Here is a 19,289-nt window from a genome sequence, read left to right on the forward strand (position 1 = left end):
GTCATATGTGGGAAGTATTATAATCCCTATTTTTCTGGTGAGGAACCTAGAAGCTGAGAGATTAAATGACTCCAGATTCACCTGCAGATATTCACGCTCTAGAGCTGTCATTAACAGCAAGTACTTCTTGGCCGTGTGGACGTGGCTCCTGCTAGTGACCCTCGCAGGCCTCTAGGGGGCACTGTTAAGCTGCCGTGCATCGGCTGAAGCACGGACTCTAACCCTCACGGTAGATGCAAAATAAGCTGAGACTGCTAGAGTCAGGGACTGACTCACCTAAACCAGTCTCAGCGCTCAATTACGACCCTTATCGGAAAGGAGCTGTTTATCGCTTAACGCACAAGTCCCATCACAGGCTCAAACTCCCACGAGGCCTTTAAGTCTCAGTTTTCTTTACTTAAATGGTCACAGCTGATTCCTGCGCCTCAGAAACCTCAGGGTTGGCAATACCATTGAGAGAAATCTCTCAGTAATAGTAATAATAAGAGCTAATATTTATTAAGTGCTTAACTATGTGCCATAGGCATACATTATTTTATCCTAATACCAAACCTAAGGTAATCTTATTATTCTCCTTTTCTCAATGAAGAAACCATGGCACAGGGAGGTTAGGGAAAGGTCACACAGTAAGTGTGAGAGAATCAAGAAGCAAATCTTTGGGCACTCTGACGCTAGGGCCTTCGACCACTCTACTATGTGTGTGCTGTGTCGTCGTCGACCCTTTGTCCATCGGACCCGTCCTGGTCTGTCCATCCCCCACACCCCGCTCGGCCCAGTTATCTCCCTGATCTCTTCATTGCTAGCTTTGTCCTGTGAAATGCGGCACTACACAGGCTTCACCTTAAAGGCAGGGGGAAAACACACATATCCATTAGAGAACGTTTTGTTTTTCTGGAAACTAAATTTCCTTGGCAAGTCCTGTGCGATGAAGCGTGACCCAAACACAATGGTCAGAAGCTTGGGAAGCAAGAAGCTCATGAAAAACTCTAGGCAAATAACACCAACAAACATTGAATTCAAATGAGACAATAACCCAGTAAATCACCTGCCAGTGGAAGCAGGGGGAATTGTGTTTGCATCAGCCACAATCTGAGAATATTTCCTACTTCAGCAAAGTGGCAGAATCGACTTCCAACAGTGCAGAATAGAATCTCTGAATTCTCTGAGGAGAGCTGGACTTAGGAGGTAAGGTATTAAAGGGGCAGAAGTGACCAGCTTCTTCTAGAAGCTTTGTTTTGTAGCTAACCACTTAAAATTGTAGGCACTGCTTCAGATGTTCTTCCAAAGGTCATGGCACCACTTTTATATGCCTCAGTTTCCCCCAGAGTCAGTGAACAAGTGGCTATCTGGTGACTTCTATATTGAAATATACGAGCAATTTGATTTCCCTTGAAGTCGTATTACTCTTTCTCACCCCCTGAGTGTTGTGAGGTAATCGGCACAGTGGGTCCCAGGGAGGAACCAGGCCTCTGCTAAGGTGAGATCTAATAGAATTGTAAGGTTATAATTATAGGGACTTTTTTATTAAACAGGGTTATAATTCTGTTTCATATTATTAAAATATTTTGACTTTCTTGCCTTTACATTTGGCATGAAATGTTATAGAATCAGGTAATCTCAAGGCTTGAAGGCATATTAAATTGTATCCAGCTCAATCAGACACCCAATGTCTTTTTTTTAAATATAAGAGTATTTTTTTTCATTGTATAGCATGCCTGTCAAGTGGCCGGACAGCCCTAGTGATAGAGAACTCGCTACCTTGAAACGAATAGTTCATCCTTGGACAATTATTCCTTCCAAGAGCTAAAATATGCCTTATTGTCATTTCAACTTGTTTGCCTCAGTTTTATTCTTGGGAGCCACATCTATGAAATTAGGTCCTTCTTCTCTCTTCAGATGTCAAAAGTAGCTATTGTTTTACTTTCTAGTTTCTTCACTACCCTAAAAAAGTGTGAGTTTTTTCCCTATCTTGTGCTCTCAAATTTCTCCAGCACCAAACACAGCGTCTGTTACATTGGCAGTAATGAAAATGTTGATAAATAAATTAATGACTAGATGACTCCTGGTCATTAGTCTCTGATCTCATTTGTCTACGGTCTTCTAAAAAGGAAACACCAGAATTAAAGGAAATTATCACAGATTTGATCTGATTAGAGCAGGAAAAAATAAAACTATGACCATCCTTCCTTCTGGAAAATATGTGGTATTAATTTGATTGTATTAAATTGATTTGTACATTACATGCTAAGAAGTAGGCCTGGCAGAAAATATGGAAAGTTTCCCCCGGACATTAAAGGAACTCAAAAGCCTTTGCATCTACTCTTTTCAGACCGAGATCAGTTTCTGGCGAGTGGGTTGAGCTGGAAGTGATATCCTGCAGGATATATCTCTGTCCTTCCCTGATTCCCACCTCAACAGACACAAGCGCTGAAGCACCTGCATGGAACCAGGCATTTGACCCAGGGCAAGATGCCTCTATGATTTCAAACCCCAATGATCATTCTCCCCTCAGGAAGCAGTTGCCAGAGACTAAGACTCAAGTTTCTCCCCTGGGGAACAAGGAGCCCAGAAGGGGATAAAGATATTGTGACTTGGGCCATCTGACCTCACAGATTAGATATGGATAAGGATTAGCCCGGTCTTCTAAGGTCAGATCAAGCATTTTTCCAGCATCTGTTCAGTGACCCAACAATTACACTAAGTACTTTGGGCAATTCAAAAAAAGCCCCAAAGTGGATTCCTTCTTTAAAGTTATAACCATGAAGCCAACAGATGTATATTACAAAGGCAGTTTATAATAAGATACTAAGAAATCTAATGCAGGGCCAGGGATACAAAGAAAAAGCTGGTATCTAACAAATGTTTACAGAGTCACTGTGAAATGCAGTGGCTGGAGCCGAAGAGGCAAAGAGGTCAAAATCACAGACTCTGGAGTCCACCAGCCTGAGTGTAAATCCTGGCTCTGCCAGTAATAATTAGGCAAGCCTGGGAAAGTTGCTTAACTTACAGTATTTCAGTTTTCTCTTCTAAGTAACGGAGATAAAAGCAGTTTTTACTTCATTGCATTGCTGTAAGGATTAAATTAATGTATTCATGTAAAGTGCCTGGAATAAGGAAAGTAAATAATAAAAATTAGCTACTATTATTGGGTGCTGAAGATGAAAAAGGCCTGGGTCCCCAGTGAGTTGATAATATTGTTTTAGAGTGGGAACATAAAGGAGCATTGCACTGCAAAGCTCCATGGGGAAGATGGAACAAGTTGAAGTAAGAGTGGGATTTATTTGAATTCAATAAACATCTCTCTGGATTTATGGAGGGACAGAAAGTAAACAGAAAGGCCTCTAGGCAAAAGGAAGTATCAGTGTATTGAAAGATTCAAAAATGTCCATGAATAGAATGTCCAAGGTGTCATGTCATGTCAACTATAATAAATTTGAAAATGTAGAGGAAGAACATATTAATTCCTAGGCTGTGAAGCGCTGAGGCTGGAGCCATCGTAATCAACTGTGCTTTGCCCACTCCTACAGAGTCTGTTATAGTGCTTTACACAGGGCAGTTGCCAAATAAATGATGATTCATTTGTATTGAATTCTAACAAGGGGTTGGTGGGAAACCATCATCAAATCCATTGTTTGAGCAGTAGAATAGTATCTAAAACCTTGGGTTCTGGACTTAAGAGAGTCTAGACATGAGTCCAGGTCCTTGTGAGAAGTTGGGCTTGCCCAGTTCACTCTATCCTTCAGTTGTCCTTGTCTGCAAAATACAGGTGATAATAGTTATCATTTCACAGGGTCTTTGGGAGAATTATATGAATGAATCTCTGTAAACTGATAACTGGCATATACATAGTAAACAATCAATGATTAGCAACTATCATTATTATAGCTTGAAATGGACCCTGAAGAATGAATTAAAACTGTAAGATTAACTATTCTCATTACAGAGAAGTTTCTGATTGGAGAATATAGTGAGAGGGTGAGGGAAAGGGGGTAGCAGGAGAGGAGGTGGTGAGAGAGAGTCTGAAATAACATTTGGAACCAGACCAAGGAGAACTTCAAAAACTAAAGAGTTGAGTCATTATTCTGCCAGCAAAATGGAGTCATTGAGGTTGTTGAATCAAAGATTGTTGTAATAAGATTCACCGAACCTGCACAAATAGAAAGCAGGTCAGCTGTGACACTGCACAGGCAAGAGCTACTGCAGGTTAGGCTGACATTACGAAGGTGAGATTAAAGGGACTAGGTGGCTGATTGAATGTCGTGCAAGGCACCCCCACCAAGAGATATGTATAGGCTCCCAAGAGTTGATTTTCTAGCCTTTTACTTGAATTCCCAGAGTCAAAACCCCTATGCTAAAAAACAAAAAGGAGACAGAAGAGGAGAATGAAAAGAATGATGATTCCTGAGATTTGACTGAGAGTCTTGCCTGGTGGTGAATGAGCAAGGAAGGAAACACACTATGGGACACCAAAAGTGGATTTCACTGGGTTTGAATATAGTTTTAAGGCCCATGTTTTCTTTGGCACTAGTACATATCTTCATGGGAAATTTTGAGACTGACAACAATGTCTCTGTCTGTGAACTATTTTGCCTCAAGATCAGTCACTTTTAAGTCATTGGGACAGGGTGGGAGGTTCCAGCAGCTAACTGATAAGAAAAAAAATAGTTATAACAATGAGATACCATCCCATATTCATTAGGAGGACCGCTATTAAAAAAAAAGAAAAAGAAAACAGTGGGCTGACCCCGGTGGCTGAGTGGTTAAGTTGGCGCGCTCCGCTGCAGGCGGCCCAGTGTTCCGTTGGTTCGAATCCTGGGCGTGGACATGGCACTGCTCATCAGACCACACTGAGGCAGTGTCCCACATGCCACAACTAGAAGGACCCACAACGAAGAATATACAACTATGTACCGGGGGGCTTTGGGGAGAAAAAGGAAAAAATAAAATCTTTAAAAGAAAAAAAAAGAAAACAGAAAATAATGAATCTTGGCAAGGATATGGAGAAATTAGAACTCTTATGCGCTGTTGTGGGAATGTAAATGGTGCAACCATTGTGGAAAACGATATGGAGGTTCCTCAAAAAGTGAAAAATAGAATTACCATACAATCCAGCAATCACACTTCTGGGTGTATATCCAAAAGAATTCAAAGCAGGATCTCAAAGAGATATTTGCACATTCGTGTTCAATGTAGCATTATTCACAATAGGTAAGAGATGGAAGCAACCCAAATGTCCATCAAAAGATGAATGGATAAAGAAAATGTGGTATATGCATACAATGGAATATTATTCAGCCTTTAAAAAGGAAGGAAATTTTGTCACATGCTATGAATGAGGTCGTATGGATGAACAAGCAAGGTCATATGATGAATGTTGAAACATTATGCCAAGTGAAATAAGCCAATCACAAAAAGACCCACTTATACAGGTATCTAAAGTAGTCAAACTCATAGAATCAGAAAGTAGAATGAGGGTTGCTAGGGTCTGGGAAGAGGGAGAAATGGAAGTTGTTGTTCAATGGATATAGAGTTTTAGTTTTACAACATAAAATACCTCTAGAGATCTGTTGCACAACAATGTGAATATACCTAACACTACTGAACTATACATTTAAAAATGGTTCAGTGGCAAATTTTATGTTATGACTTTTTACCACAAATAAAAATTTTAAAAATAATTATAATGGTTAATAATGACTAAATGATGATTACTATGTGCCAAACACAATGGTAAGTATTTTACAAATTCTAAGTACTTTACTCATTTTGATCCTCATAACAATTCTAAAAGGCATGTAAATTATTGTCACTGCAGATGAGGGAACTGAGGCACAAAGAATTTAAGTAATTTGCCCAAAGTTACAGAGTTAATAACAGGTAGAGGCAGAATTCAGTCCAGGCAGAAAGGCTCAAAGTCAATTCCCATCATTTATACAGATTCACCTCTACTCATCATCTTGGTGTCAAGGGCAATTATTCTGATAGTTCAGGATTAATTCCTTCCTTTTGTCTCTGCCTCAACTATATTGACAGTTCAGAGGACAGGGACATAGACTTATACAACTTTATGACATGTTTTCTAACAACACATAAGTAGGTGCCTTGCCCATTATTGTTGAACCAAATTAGCTCATGCATTTTAAACCATCCCTTAACCACCCTAACACTCACTAAGTAAAGCTGAAAGGAGGTTAAAGGATGGATAGGAAATGGAAATCCCCATTACTGTATTTGGTAAATCCCCAAGGCAATCAAAACAAAGTCACAAAATCTTTTGTATACCATTTTTTTTTCTCTCTTGATCACTGAGTTTCCTCCAGCAATATTGCCTCGTACCGTTTTCTTTAAAAAAGTATATTAAGAGAATCTCTCTTAAGAACAGGAGTACTGTTGTTCTGTTAGGAAGAGCCCGAAATTGTGGCTCCTCCCAACAGTGCTACAGTCTCATTGACCACCTGGCCTGTCCCCTACTCCTTCCTTAGAGAATCATACCACTACCATTCCACCATGATTACATTACCCAAACAATTTTGTTGAACCAATGTTTAGTTGAATGAATATGAAGTGCCTGAAAGTGTGCTGGGGATGCAGAGTTGAATGGACCCTGCCTCCAAGAATCACACCATCTAGTAGCGGAGGTAGAAAGGTTACAGAATATAATCTTAGGAGAAATTAATTCTTAGCACCAGTTCTAACCATTTGAGCAAACATTCTGGCTAAGAAGCCAACCTCCCCGCTCCTGGAATTCATTCATTAAAGGCACATTTATGGATCAGCTCTTTTGTGAAAAATTCTTTACTATCCCAATATCTCAAAGCTATGAAAAAAATAAATGAATTATAAGATGTAATATGACAAGAGCCCTAAGATAAGTACAAGGTTTGTAGTGATCCAGAAGGGATAGAGATTATATTCAACTAATGGTGGTCCATTAAGTCAACAGTTGTTGAACAACACAATGAATCAGAAACTATGCTGGACTCTAGCTACACAAAGACAAACAAGTTACATCTCTGAGTCTAAAGGTATTTCTGGTTAATAGAAGTTCAAGAGAGCCTTCATAAAGGATGTAGCATTTTAATCAGACTCTATAGATTTCATCAGGGGAGAACGATGGATAAAACGGAGGGTTTTCAGGAAGAAGGCATAGTCCAAGTAAACACACAGAGACACAGAGATAGGAGAGTGGAGGACACGTTCAGAAAACATCAAGTAGTCTAATTTGTCTTAAAGGTATGTTCCAGAGAATGTGGAAATTTGAGGCCAGGTAATGAAACACTTAACTTAGAATGGTAGACAAAAGAGATTTGAGGGGCTGGCCCTGTGACTGAGTGGTTAAGTGCGTGCGCTCTGCTGCAGGCGGCCCAGTGTTTCGTTGGTTCGAATCCTTGGCGCGGACATGGCACTGCTCGTCAAACCACGCTGAGGCAGTGTCCCACATACCACAACTAGAAGGACCCACAACGAAGAATATACAACTATGTACCAGGGGGCTTTGGGGAGAAAAAGGAAAAAATAAAATCTAAAAAAAAATAATAAAAAATAAAGCGTCAAACTACATATGTTCTAAAAAAAAAATCCTTTCCTCTATTTTTAAAAAAAAAAGAGATTTGACTCATTGGTAGATAATGGCATGTTATCTAAGGTTTTTTAGTAGCTTAAACTGATCCAATTCATATTGCATGAAGACAGGCAGTGAAAAGAATATAAAGGAAAGAAGAGAAGAGGATCATCACAGCAGCACAAGCAAGACATTGAGTAGCAAGTTTACCATGAAGGTAGTAAGCAATACGATCAGCAATTTATGTTTACATGTTTGATATGAGAAGCGAGTGTCCAGAGAAAGGAAAAGGACTCCAGGTTGTAAAGTACAAATTATTCCAATGACATACACAAGGGTTCAAACCAGGAGCAAGTTTCTGAATGGTATTGGGAGGAGTAGAAGGTTGGTGAGGAGTGGATTTGCAGGAGTGGGCAAGATGAGTTTGGCTAGTGGAATTTAGGTGCTTTAAGAGAATCTTGAGCCTTGTGGGCAAAACTCCTATTAAGCCATTAGTCTCTAAATTCCAGATGGTATATGAAAATTAGGAGGCAATTTTGAAGATGGAAAGGCCTTGCTGGCAATACTCCTGTTAAGAGAACCTTGATAGAACTATCCTACAGGCAGTAAAAAACATGAGGCTGAAGCCCATGAGGCTCTGGTTTATGATCATGATTTTGCTTTATGCATTGAGATGCGTGATTCATTTCCCTCAAAGTGATGACCATGACCAAACAATGGATACGATTCCAAGACAGATGCAAAAAGCCAGGAGGACTAGGCAGAAGCTTGGTCTAGGGAAATGCTTTCCTTTAGGAAGATGGAGGAAAAGTCAGCAAAGGAAACGGAAGTTAGAGAAGTAGGAAAACCAGAATGTTAGATGGACACAGAAAACAAGAAGGAGAGAATTTCAAGGAGATGGTAAACAGCATCAGGTACAGCCAAGAGAGGTCAAGAATAAAGAAAAATAGGGCAGGAAGTAAGCAGAGGGGCAAAGAGATCCACAGAAAAAGCGAGGTGGTTTTTTTTTTTTTGGAGGGGGGCAGTTATTTCAGTTTTTAGGTAAGGAGTATTAAAAACAAGAAAGCAGACTCAAAATGGAATTGCTTATGCTAAGCCCTAAGTCAACACCCTGAAATTTAACTTAATTACAGGTTCAGCTATCCCAGAAATGGAATCTTAAACCAGTCAATCAGGAATCTCCTGATCAGCACTGGTTATCTTCCTAATAGACCTCTCCCATCCCCTAAAGGAAAGTGACCTTGCAAAGACCAACCTGCCTTTTCATTTAGTATAACTTCCTTGTTCTCACCCCCTTCTGCCTATAAAATTCTTCCATTTTGTATGGCTCCTCAGAGCTTCTTTTTGTCAACTGGATTGAATGCTGCCTGATTCATGAATCTTTGAATAAAGCCAATAAGACCTTAAAAATTTACTCAGTTGAACTTTGTTTTGTAACAGTTGACAAGGGCATCGTTTAGGCAGAGGGAAAGGAGACAAAAGGGAGTAAGAGAATGAAAGTGTCAGATGGTAGAAGTGTTGGCATAAATGACAGCAAAGAGTAGCAAAAAATATGTTTGATTCCCTATTTACACTTCTGTTTTCTCCCACCAAAGTAAGCACCTTTTAGGAAAGGACCAAGAGTTGTTTGTGTTTGTACCCCAGACAGAGATTGCTTTTTCTCCCTCGTACCCATTCTCCTCTTCTCTCCCACAGTAATAGCATCCCTGATTCTTAGCTGGCACAGGATGGCACAATATGAAGACTGCATTTCCCAGAGGATATAAGCAGAAGGAATGTGTTGCTGCCTCTATAAATACGTATTGAGTACTGAACAAAGAAATAGAAATTCAAGTTGGTAAGTGACTTGCTCAAGGTCACAGCTAGTTAGTACAATACTAAGACGTAGACCAAGACCTCTAGAATTCTTTTCACATTGAATCATGCCGGACTAAATGGACAATGACTTCTGAAGAGCCTCAGTCAGCTCATCCAGAATAAGTCTTCTCTGGAAATACTAGGATGCATCCAATTACTCATCCTTTCTTTTTGAAACCCAAAACGTCTTATGATTGGCATTTTTTTTCACCATCACTTATGGAGAAATACATACAAGCACATTTTCCTAATGTATTTTATACCTACAGCAGGAAATAATGAAAAGTAAGACAAATTCTAATGCATTTCCAAGTAATTAAGATCAATACATTCTCCACTTATTCCATTCTTTACTTCCATGAAGAACAGCCCACCCACATAAAAGCAAACACTTTGTTCATGTTCAAGCTCTATGTCTAGCTGGGAAGTCCTACTGCGAGCACGTAAGCTTGCAAGTTCTCTTGCTTAAGGCACAGAAAAATACTTGATGGTTTAAGCCATCAAATATTTTTTAAGAACTACAAGAATCCACTAAAGATTAGTCATGGAAAAGTTTCTGGAAGAAGAGGTAGACCAGTATTTTGCCTTCAAGGGCTTTGTGATTTGACTAAGGTGCCTCATCCAAGTGGCCTTGTGTGGGCAGTTACCCAGCATCAATGGTAGAGAAAATTTGATGTATTTCCTTCAAGTTTCCATGGGCAGCAAGGAGCCCCAGTGTGCCCAGCAAAGTCAATCCCTTTCTCTATATCCCCAGCCACATTCTTCATATAGCAGAAGATCAATCCAATTTGATTGAATATCTTCAGGACTTGATAGTGAAGTGAGAAAAATGGGTTAATCCATGCTTCCCTTTAAGAAACAGATACTACCTCCTTTGTCTCAATTGATGCTACATTCATGCCCTTAAAAAAATGAAACATTTTTTTTCATGCCCAAAACAAAAAAGAAAACCAGAGAGTCAGAAAGGAAAGTTCCTGCTGTCCTGACGAAAACAGCTACCCAGGGCACCCAACCTTACTTTTCATGTTTACTATGTGAAACCAAACACCCTTCATGGTCGTGTCTCCATCTGTAAAACCTCGCAGACCCATAGAGTTTTAGGATAGAAATAAACTTAGAGAATAAATGGCCCAATACCTTCATTTTAATGGGAAGGAAAGGGAGGTTCAGAAAGATCAGGTAACATTGTCTGAGTTCCAATCCCAACACTGCCTCTTAGCAAATTCCTTAACATCTCTATGCCTCAGTTTTCCCATAAGTAATACGGGAATAAGGATACCTTACCTCATAGGATTGTGGCGAAGATTTAGAATAGTGCTTGCCCTCAGTAAGGACTCAATAAATAGCCAATACTACAATCAACATCACCTACTAAGCACACATAGAAGAGTTGGGACTAAAATCTGACTCTAAATCCAGTGTTCTTTCCACCACAGGACATTATCAATTTCTATGGGAGGAGCTCTTTTGCTCTCTTTGAGATGCCAAAGGCATTAAAAGTAAATTCTTGTTTTCCACTTCTAAATGCATAGTAGAAACTGGATTCAGAGAAGCCCTGAGGCAATGGGTGCCTAAGAAATGTGCTATCAGGAAGACATCCATCTTCATCCTACAGAAAGTCGCAATTAGTTGATCTGGAATCTTTATTAGTCATGGAGTTTCAGACATAGAAGCTACAAAAAAAAAAATATGGTAATTTCAGTGATGGGATCAAAGAATACATAATTCTCCCTTCTCATTTCTAGTGGTTGATTTCCCAGTGTCCTTTATGTGAAAAAGGAGTAGGAGGGAGTATAAAAAATCAGAAAGTCTGACATTTGAGTTATTGCAGACAAAGAAAAATAAACATGTATAAAAGTTAGAGGGAAGGGAGGGAAGTATAGGCAGAGGACAGAGGATTTTTAGGGCCGTGAAACTACTCTGTATGATACTGTAATGGAAGCTACATTATACATTATACATTTGTCCAAATCCATAGAACATGTAACACCAAGAGTGAACCCTAATGTAGACGATGGACGATGATGGTCAATACAGGTTCATCAATTGTAACAAATGTATCACTCTGGTGAGGTGTTGATAATTGGCTAATTCCATCCCAAGGCTAACTGTTCCTGCAATAATATATATAACAAGATACAGTTGTTTCACTTGAAGACAGCCAGAGGAAATAGACCTAATACTAGAGACAGTCTCATCGGAAGAGAAGCCAGTCATGGCATTCCAGAAATACTCTGCTACAGAAGCACGTGGGATAGAATCACAGAATATTAGACTATAACAATCTGGAGAAGCAAGTCCTATCTAAATCTTCTCTGTGTTCCCCAGAGCCTAGCCATAGGCCTGGAAGAGAGTAGGTTCTCAAAGCTTGATAAAGAACAAGAAGATACTCTCTGGGATAAAACGTTCATGAGATTAACGCTGATGTGATCTTAAGACCCTATTTGTCTACCGTGGTCTTGGGGTCCCCTGTGACTAGATGGCCCAAGAGAATGAAATCAGATTCTAGAGCCTGCTGACCGCATCCCCTCTTTCACAAGTCCCAGTCACCCGACCTGCCCCAGGAAGTGCGGTGCCTTCATTTACACAGTGCTGGCATAGTAGCCTTTCCCCAGATCATGCCTGTGGGACTCCAAGAGAAAGCAGGATAAATCTTAAATTTTCCGGCTATCCCTAGATCAGGAAAAGCCTTGATTGGGAGCATAGTGTCAACAGAGTCAGAGTCCCAAGGGGATAATGATGCTGCTGTAATCCCACTAAAGGCCATAAAGGGAGTCTTAAAAGAAAAATCTTACTGGAAGTAAAGGGAGAGTCCCAGACTCTTCAAACAATATTCAAAAGAGGAATTACCTTGCCAGTTTTCTTCCTGTTATATTTTTCACGTTCTTTGTCCATTGGATTCCCAAATAGGCTGCTGGTCTACTGCCAGTTATAATCAGAATTGCCTTCCCAACTGTACTGGGGTGATCCTGAGGATGTTCTCCTGATTGTTTCTCTGGCTTTCCCAGTGGGTTCTTTTCTGGATTCTTCACTAAATGGTTCAAATGAATCTTCAAAGAATTCCCAACGGAAATCCTGTTCCAAACCGTCACTGAATTCTCCACTGGTATGCCTTAGTTTGTGGGCATTGTTCCCTGTGGAAGACACTAAATAAAAGGCAATCGACCAAACACAAGCAAGAAACTGAGCATTTCAGCAAAGTCTGTGTAAGTCTCTCTCCCACTTCCCTCACTCTGAGACACGAGAGGAGAGGGCACGCCCGAAGTCCTCTATCATCTCTACAACGATGGGAATGCTTTCTGGCTGCACTGTCAGTACCATAACCACTAGTCACATGTGGCTATTGAGAATTGAATTTTTAATTTTATGTAATTTTAGTTACTTCAATTTACATAATTATCTACTGGTAGTGGCTACGGTATTGGACAGCACAGCCTTTGCTACATTGCTTGTGTGACAGAAAGAGTTAATTCTTCTCAGTTATGGAACAGATGCCTTTTCCCTGTCACTTGTCTTATCTAGCGTCCCCTGTCAGGAATGAGAATTTCCTCAGATAAAAGAAAAACATTTAGACATAACTGAGACGTTTGGGAATTCACAAGCACAAACACACTCTGAATTACTCCCATAAAACCAGTCCTATGGTCCTGTTCTATCTGCAGACCAAACTGAATGTCATTATCCAAATTTATCCTTATTATTGTTGATATTAAAAAAGAACACCGAGGGCCAGCCTAGTGGTGTATTGGTTAAGTTTGCACATTCTGCTTCACCCGGCCCAGGCTTCGCAGGTTCAGATCCTGGGCATGGACCTACACACCGCTCATCAAGCCACGCTGTGGTGGCATCCCACATACAAAAAAATAGAGGAAGATTGGCACAGATGTTAGCTCAGGGACAATCTTCCCCACCAAAAAAAAAAAAGAACACTGTAGAAGTGATCATGTCTAATACTGATATAGAACAATTAACTTTGTTCTGTTTCCAGGTACTTTCACATTGCCATCTCAGTTAGAAGAATTATCATTCAGTCAAAAGTTATTAAGGGTGGCAGGTGAGGCACGCAAGTGAGATATCCAAGCAAGCTCAAGAAGAGTCATTTAGAACTCCCACAATGGCTTTTCTCTGTCTCTGGCTCTCCTCCACCGTCCAAGGCTGAGGTCAGAGATGCTCACCAGCAAAGGAGGCAGAAACCTACCAACACCAGAGTAAATTTAAGCCTTGGAATCCTTCCCTGATTTTACCACTTATTGTGTCCTTCAGCTGCTTCCTCCAGGGGAAAAGCAGTATGATACAGCCCCATCTGAAGAATTGTTACACTGATCTCTAGAAAAAAAGATGCAAATGTTGCTTTTTGTTATTATTATTTTCCAGGCCCCAAACAGTTTTAGTCTGGAAGGCAAACAAATCCTCACAGCCTCCCCTACTGCAATTTTGATGACAGATTTAATGCTAATATTTCTTAATTGCGTTACCCAATGCTCTGCTTCCAAGACTTTTTCTTTGTCACTCACCCAACATGATCCTGGCAGGCTTTGTTTAACCAAAGTCTATGTCTAATTTATTACAGATCCTCAAAAAACATTTCTATACAAATGAAATAATTACTGGCGTTGGAAACAGACCAAAAAGCTCAGCCAGACAGGTGGGATTCATGGAGAGTTCCTCAAGGTGAGTGAGGAAGCTAGTAACCAGGAAACCAGGCTGTCTCCACGATTTCCTGAAAGCATGATTTCAACACCTTGGAAATACCAAGCATTACTGAAACATTTAAAGCATACTTAAAATGCAAAAAATGTAAAAATTGACTGGTGGCAGAGGGAACAGCGAGGAGGCAGAGTTTTCAGGGCCCAGAGAGCAACTGAGTTACCTGGGGTTGGAACTGGACTCCCTTGGAGCAGAGGAAGCAGGAATAAGAGAGCCAAGGTCGTTCTCCTCATGGCAGGCATCCTTTAGTCTCTGGGGGGTGGGGGAAACGTGCTGGGAAACAAAGCAGAGGTCAGCTGTGCGAAGATAAAGCAAAACTCAGGCCCAGGCCCTTCCCCACTTTCAAGTCTCTTTCTGGTAAAAGAGAATTGATTGATGATCCACTAAAATTATTGAGACCATGATCAAGGGCTGAATGAGCAGGAGTCATTGCACATAAGGGACCAAATCAAAGAGTTCAATGCAAGTCAAGGATGAGAAAGGTAAAAGGAGGAAGATTATAAGTTGGAAGTAACTTGGAATCATGTTAAATACCACTGTCACTTTCAAATAAAAATGTATTGCGTATGCTGGGAATTGAGCAGAGATGACAGTTTAGTAATTCAGTGGAAGGATTTGTAAGAAATGGCAAGCACAACGCATCAGAGACCCACCCACATCATTACGACCATGTCCTCTTATTCAAAATAATCATAATAAATAAAGCTAAAAGAACCATGGAACTTGAAAGAAAAAAACCCACAGAAATGGAAAAAGATGAAATATATTCTGTAGCTGAAAAGTATACTGTGGAAACATGAGTGCTCGCAAAATCCAATTAGCTGTTAGATTACGGTTTCGCTCTAAAATTAGTTTTCCTCTGTTGAGGAAATAAAGTTAGGGGATGGGGACAGTGAAAATGAGAGGAAGATTGGAACGCTGGGTCAATAAATCCTGTTAGAAGGAAAGGAAGAAGACAAAGGAAAAGATCAGCGATAAACTAGGCCTCAGTTGCAAGATGAGAGGAAAAAAAGAAGCAGCAAGCTTGAAGAAACTCTGAGAAGTAACGAGACAAAGGAAGGCTTTACCAGGTGCAGGTGCACATGTCCTCACACATCACTCCATCCATTTCTCATCCTGTCCCCTCAACTGTTCCACCGTGAGCTGGAACAGAGCTGAAGCACTCTCCATTGGAGTTCCCAAGCCATTCCTGAGTGTAACCTGAGCCTGGACTGTTTGCCCAGTTTCTGAAGGGCATAAAGCTGGCGCCCAGATCCAGGCTGCCTCCAGAGCAGTGTGGCTCAGCTTTGGGCCCTGAGCCTCATCACCTCAGCCCCCACCATACCCTCTTCATTTTGGCTGAGTCCTACATGTCGATCAAGTCCCAAGAAGCTGCTTCCAACCAGGCGAACCCACAATCTGTTCTTCCCAGAGAACTTGCAGTTTGCATCACGAATTTGGCACTTAGCTTGTCATTTATCTTTTTTGTTGTTGTTATACTTTTCCTTCTATGCCTACACTCATAATTGCTACCAAGGCAGGGACACACTATTACCCCTCTTAGTAAATTCAGGGCCATAAAGAAGATATTGATGATGATAATGAGGAGGATAAGGAAGAATATATGCTCCTTACGATTTCTGGACACATTCCCACACCATCGGTTGAGTACATTTTCTGAGTCAGGCACTGTTCCAAGCACCAAAGAGACATGATTCTCCTCTTTATCCTCAAGGAGCTCTGATCAAATGGGCAAGACAAATGTGTCATACAATGAGTCTAAAGAGTAAAATGCTTAAAAAGAGGGGGAAAACACTTCAAGCAAGTACAGGCTAAGATATGAGATCATACATGTCCATGATGGGCTTTCATTCATTCATTCAATAAAAATTACCTGAGTATCATATTCCAGGCCCTGAGGTAAGCATTGAACATGTAATGGTGCATAAGACCTGATCACTGCCATTAGGGAGTTCACAATCCAGAGGGGAAGAGAAGCAAGCAGGCAGCCAATTGCAATGCCATTTGTTTAATGGGGAGTGTGCATGAGGGGCACTCTATCTGATGCTAGAAGGCTTCAAGGAAGGCATGAAGATATGAAACCCCAAGGATGAGTGTTGCCCTGTGAAGGCAGTGGGTGTTGTAGGGAGATGCTCTTACTAGAAGAAAAAGAAGGAAATTCCTCTTTCTCAGTCTCTTTTCTAGAACTGTATATCTACCTCCTTTCTACCATGTAGTTCAGGGATTTAAAAAAAAAAAAAAGAGTTTTAACTCACGAAGGAATGGGAGAGAAAATATAGAATTTTGAATTGTGCTTTAAGGTTGCATTGGCAATACACCATCTTGATTTTAAAAGCAATGTGGGGAACACCTTTAATATAATAATCTGTAATGAGAGGGAGAGCAAATTGCAAAATTATATATTCATCTTGCCTATAACTTAATAAAAACAGGGCATAAGAGGCACATATGAAAGACTGTGAAGGAAACACTATCAAATTATATATTGTGTGATTCTACTTGTATAATAAGATTTTGGATGTCTCTCATTTATTTTAATAATAATTGTATTAAGTGAGCATAGCTCACCTTTATAAAAGGGGTAAATTATTTTTTAAAGAAGATCTAAATGCTGCCATCCTTTTTACATATTCTGACATCTATGTTAAATCATTTAACAAATACATATTGAGTATCAGACATTGTTCTAAGTACCAGTAGAAAATAAAACAGGTTAGTTCCTGCCACTGTAGTGAAGGAAGAGAAACATCAATAAATGAGTAAATATAGATAAATTAGATGGGATTAGTAGTATGGAAAAAATCATTAAGGAAATGTAACAGATAGTGCTGGGGTGGCAGGTCTGGAGGAAGTTAGTGGATATGCTATTTTATACAGGGTCTCTCAGAAGGTCTCTCTGAGAAAGGCTTTCCACAAAGTGAGGAAGAGAGACATATGCGATCTGGAGAAAGAGTGTTCCAGGCAGCAGGAACAGTAAGTGCAAAGGTCCTGAGGTGACAGGGAAATGAGCTTGGTTAATTTTTTTTCACTCACAGTTGCCTGGTCTTCTCGCAATATAGTATGAATAAAACTAAGAGACACGAGAGAGAAATTTTCATGAGATAAATATACATACCAGACTTAATTCATTCAACAAATATTTACTGAGTACCTGCAAGGTACCAAAAACTATTCTAGGTGCTAGAATTCTAGGTTGCTAGGAACCAAGCAAAGTCCAAAACAAAGTTACTGGCCCTAATGAAGCATAATATTGTAGAAGGAGCAACTGACAAGTTAAGGAAGTAAAAAATAAATAAATAAATATCTTGTATGCTATACAGGACAAGCGCTAAGAAGGAAAGCATGGCAGAGAAGAGAGACAGGAACTGTGCATGTTGGTAGAGGAAGAGCCAGAACCTAGATGGATTCTGAAAGGAACACAGATGAGTCAAATAGATGAAAGGTGCATAGCTGGTTTTCCTCTACTGGAACTGGTGCTTCAATATGGCTTAATAGTGAGAAATAAAGAACATAATTTCAGAACAGCAACAAAGGTCTTCAATTCAATTTAAGTCTGTGTTCCACGTTATTCCCTCCTTTTACACAGAGCTGCCGGAATGTACTTGAGGAATGCCCACTCACAGTAAGCTCAGCTTAAGCAAAGTATAATTAAGGAATCAAATCTGGAAGAATAACAGCTAATATCTATTGAACGCTTACTCTGTGCCAATCACTGTTCCAAGGGCTAGGTATATGTATATTTAATTTATATAAATAAAACTGATTTTTATCTGCACAGCAATTTTACGAAGTAAGTACTATTATTCCCAATTTATGAACATAATGAATGAACAAAGTGGAAAGTTAAACTACTTGTTTGAGGTCACTCGGTTAGCGAGTGGCTGTACCTAGAACACAAACCCCTGGTATCTGACACCTCGAGGCAAGCTATGAACCACTGTAACATGTCATTCTGCTTCCACTGCCAGAACAAAGGAAATCCATATATAATGAATCTCACAGTAAAATAAGGATGACTCAGAATCACACAATGTTAGGACTTGAAATGACTTCAGAAATCTTGTCACATACCCTGATCTTAAAGACCCAGAACAAACGGCCCAAAGCCAGATGTCAAGCATTCTGATTCGCAAGCTAGACTTTTTCCCACACGGTGTGCTGTGTTAGCCGTTGTTCGTGACTATATTTCCAGACCTATTGATCACATCTTTGCTTAAAGAGCACAGATAAACAAAATTCCTGGCGGGGAGTGCCTGGCCTCTAGTACTCAGGAAGCCAGATTTTCATAGAATGCACACTCATAAAGACTGTAAACATTACTGTGCTAATCTGGCGGATAGTTCCTCAATTCTTCCAGCCCCACTGCTCCTAGTTACCTTAAATATCAAGGATGAACACCTTCTGCTGAGCAGGAGCCCCCCATTCAAATGCATCTACTTAAGAGCAGAATCAAGACAATCAAGTTTCCAGGAGAATCAGCCTGACAAAGCCCAGTACCAAGGCTGTATGTTCCTTGTACCAAGAACCACCCAACCAGGTGAGTTCTGTCCTTTTATTCTCTCACAGGACAAGTATTTGTTTTGAATTGCTTTGTGCTTCACTGGGCTAGACACTGTGGAGACCACAAAGAAGGGTGAGACACAATCCTTGCGGATGAAGGAAGCAGTTAAATGTTAACACAAAGGACTTAGACCCAAAAGATAGACAACAGGAAGCAAATACTAATGCGGTTATTGGTTAATTGATTCAGGAAGCATTTCTTAGTATTTTTGAGGTAAGCTAAAGAAGAAAGCTAAGAGAATCTGGAGGAGAAAGCTAAATGAGCTCATGAAGGGTGGGAAGAAGTGAACAGTCAGAATGGGTTGTGAAAGAACCTTACCAGGGAAGCAATAAAAAGCAGAAACAAAGGTAAGAGGAAACAGGAAAGAACCTGAAGAGACCATGTTCCAGAAAGACTAGAAAAGACTCAGAGCAAAAGCAAGAATGCTAAACTTATACCATGGCTATGATTATTCAAAAAGGTCCTGTAATCCACTGCATTTGTGGCACGAATCATCTCTATTTGACATTATTTCAGGATAGATTTCCAGTGACTCACCACCAACTTTCACTGGTGACACATTCCTTCGAGTAGTAAGTCTTCATACCACTTCCAGTTAAAACA

General features: G+C 40.2%; 1 long non-coding RNA gene across 2 annotated transcripts; it reads left to right on the plus strand.

Annotated features, from left to right (window-relative positions):
• Positions 1–911: 911 nt before the first annotated feature.
• Positions 912–16,523, plus strand: LOC139041615 (uncharacterized). Of its 2 annotated transcripts, XR_011497079.1 has the most exons (4): positions 912–1,185; positions 9,257–9,398; positions 12,427–12,624; positions 13,989–16,523. It is a non-coding gene; the product is annotated as an uncharacterized lncRNA (long non-coding RNA). The 2 variants fall into 2 exon arrangements; XR_011497078.1 differs by lacking the exon at positions 12,427–12,624 and having other exon boundaries at positions 924–1,185.
• The last annotated feature ends 2,766 nt before the right edge of the window (positions 16,524–19,289 follow it).

The sequence above is a fragment of the Equus asinus genome, chromosome 22 (genome assembly GCF_041296235.1).
Source record: "Equus asinus isolate D_3611 breed Donkey chromosome 22, EquAss-T2T_v2, whole genome shotgun sequence".
Lineage (NCBI taxonomy): Eukaryota > Metazoa > Chordata > Mammalia > Perissodactyla > Equidae > Equus > Equus asinus.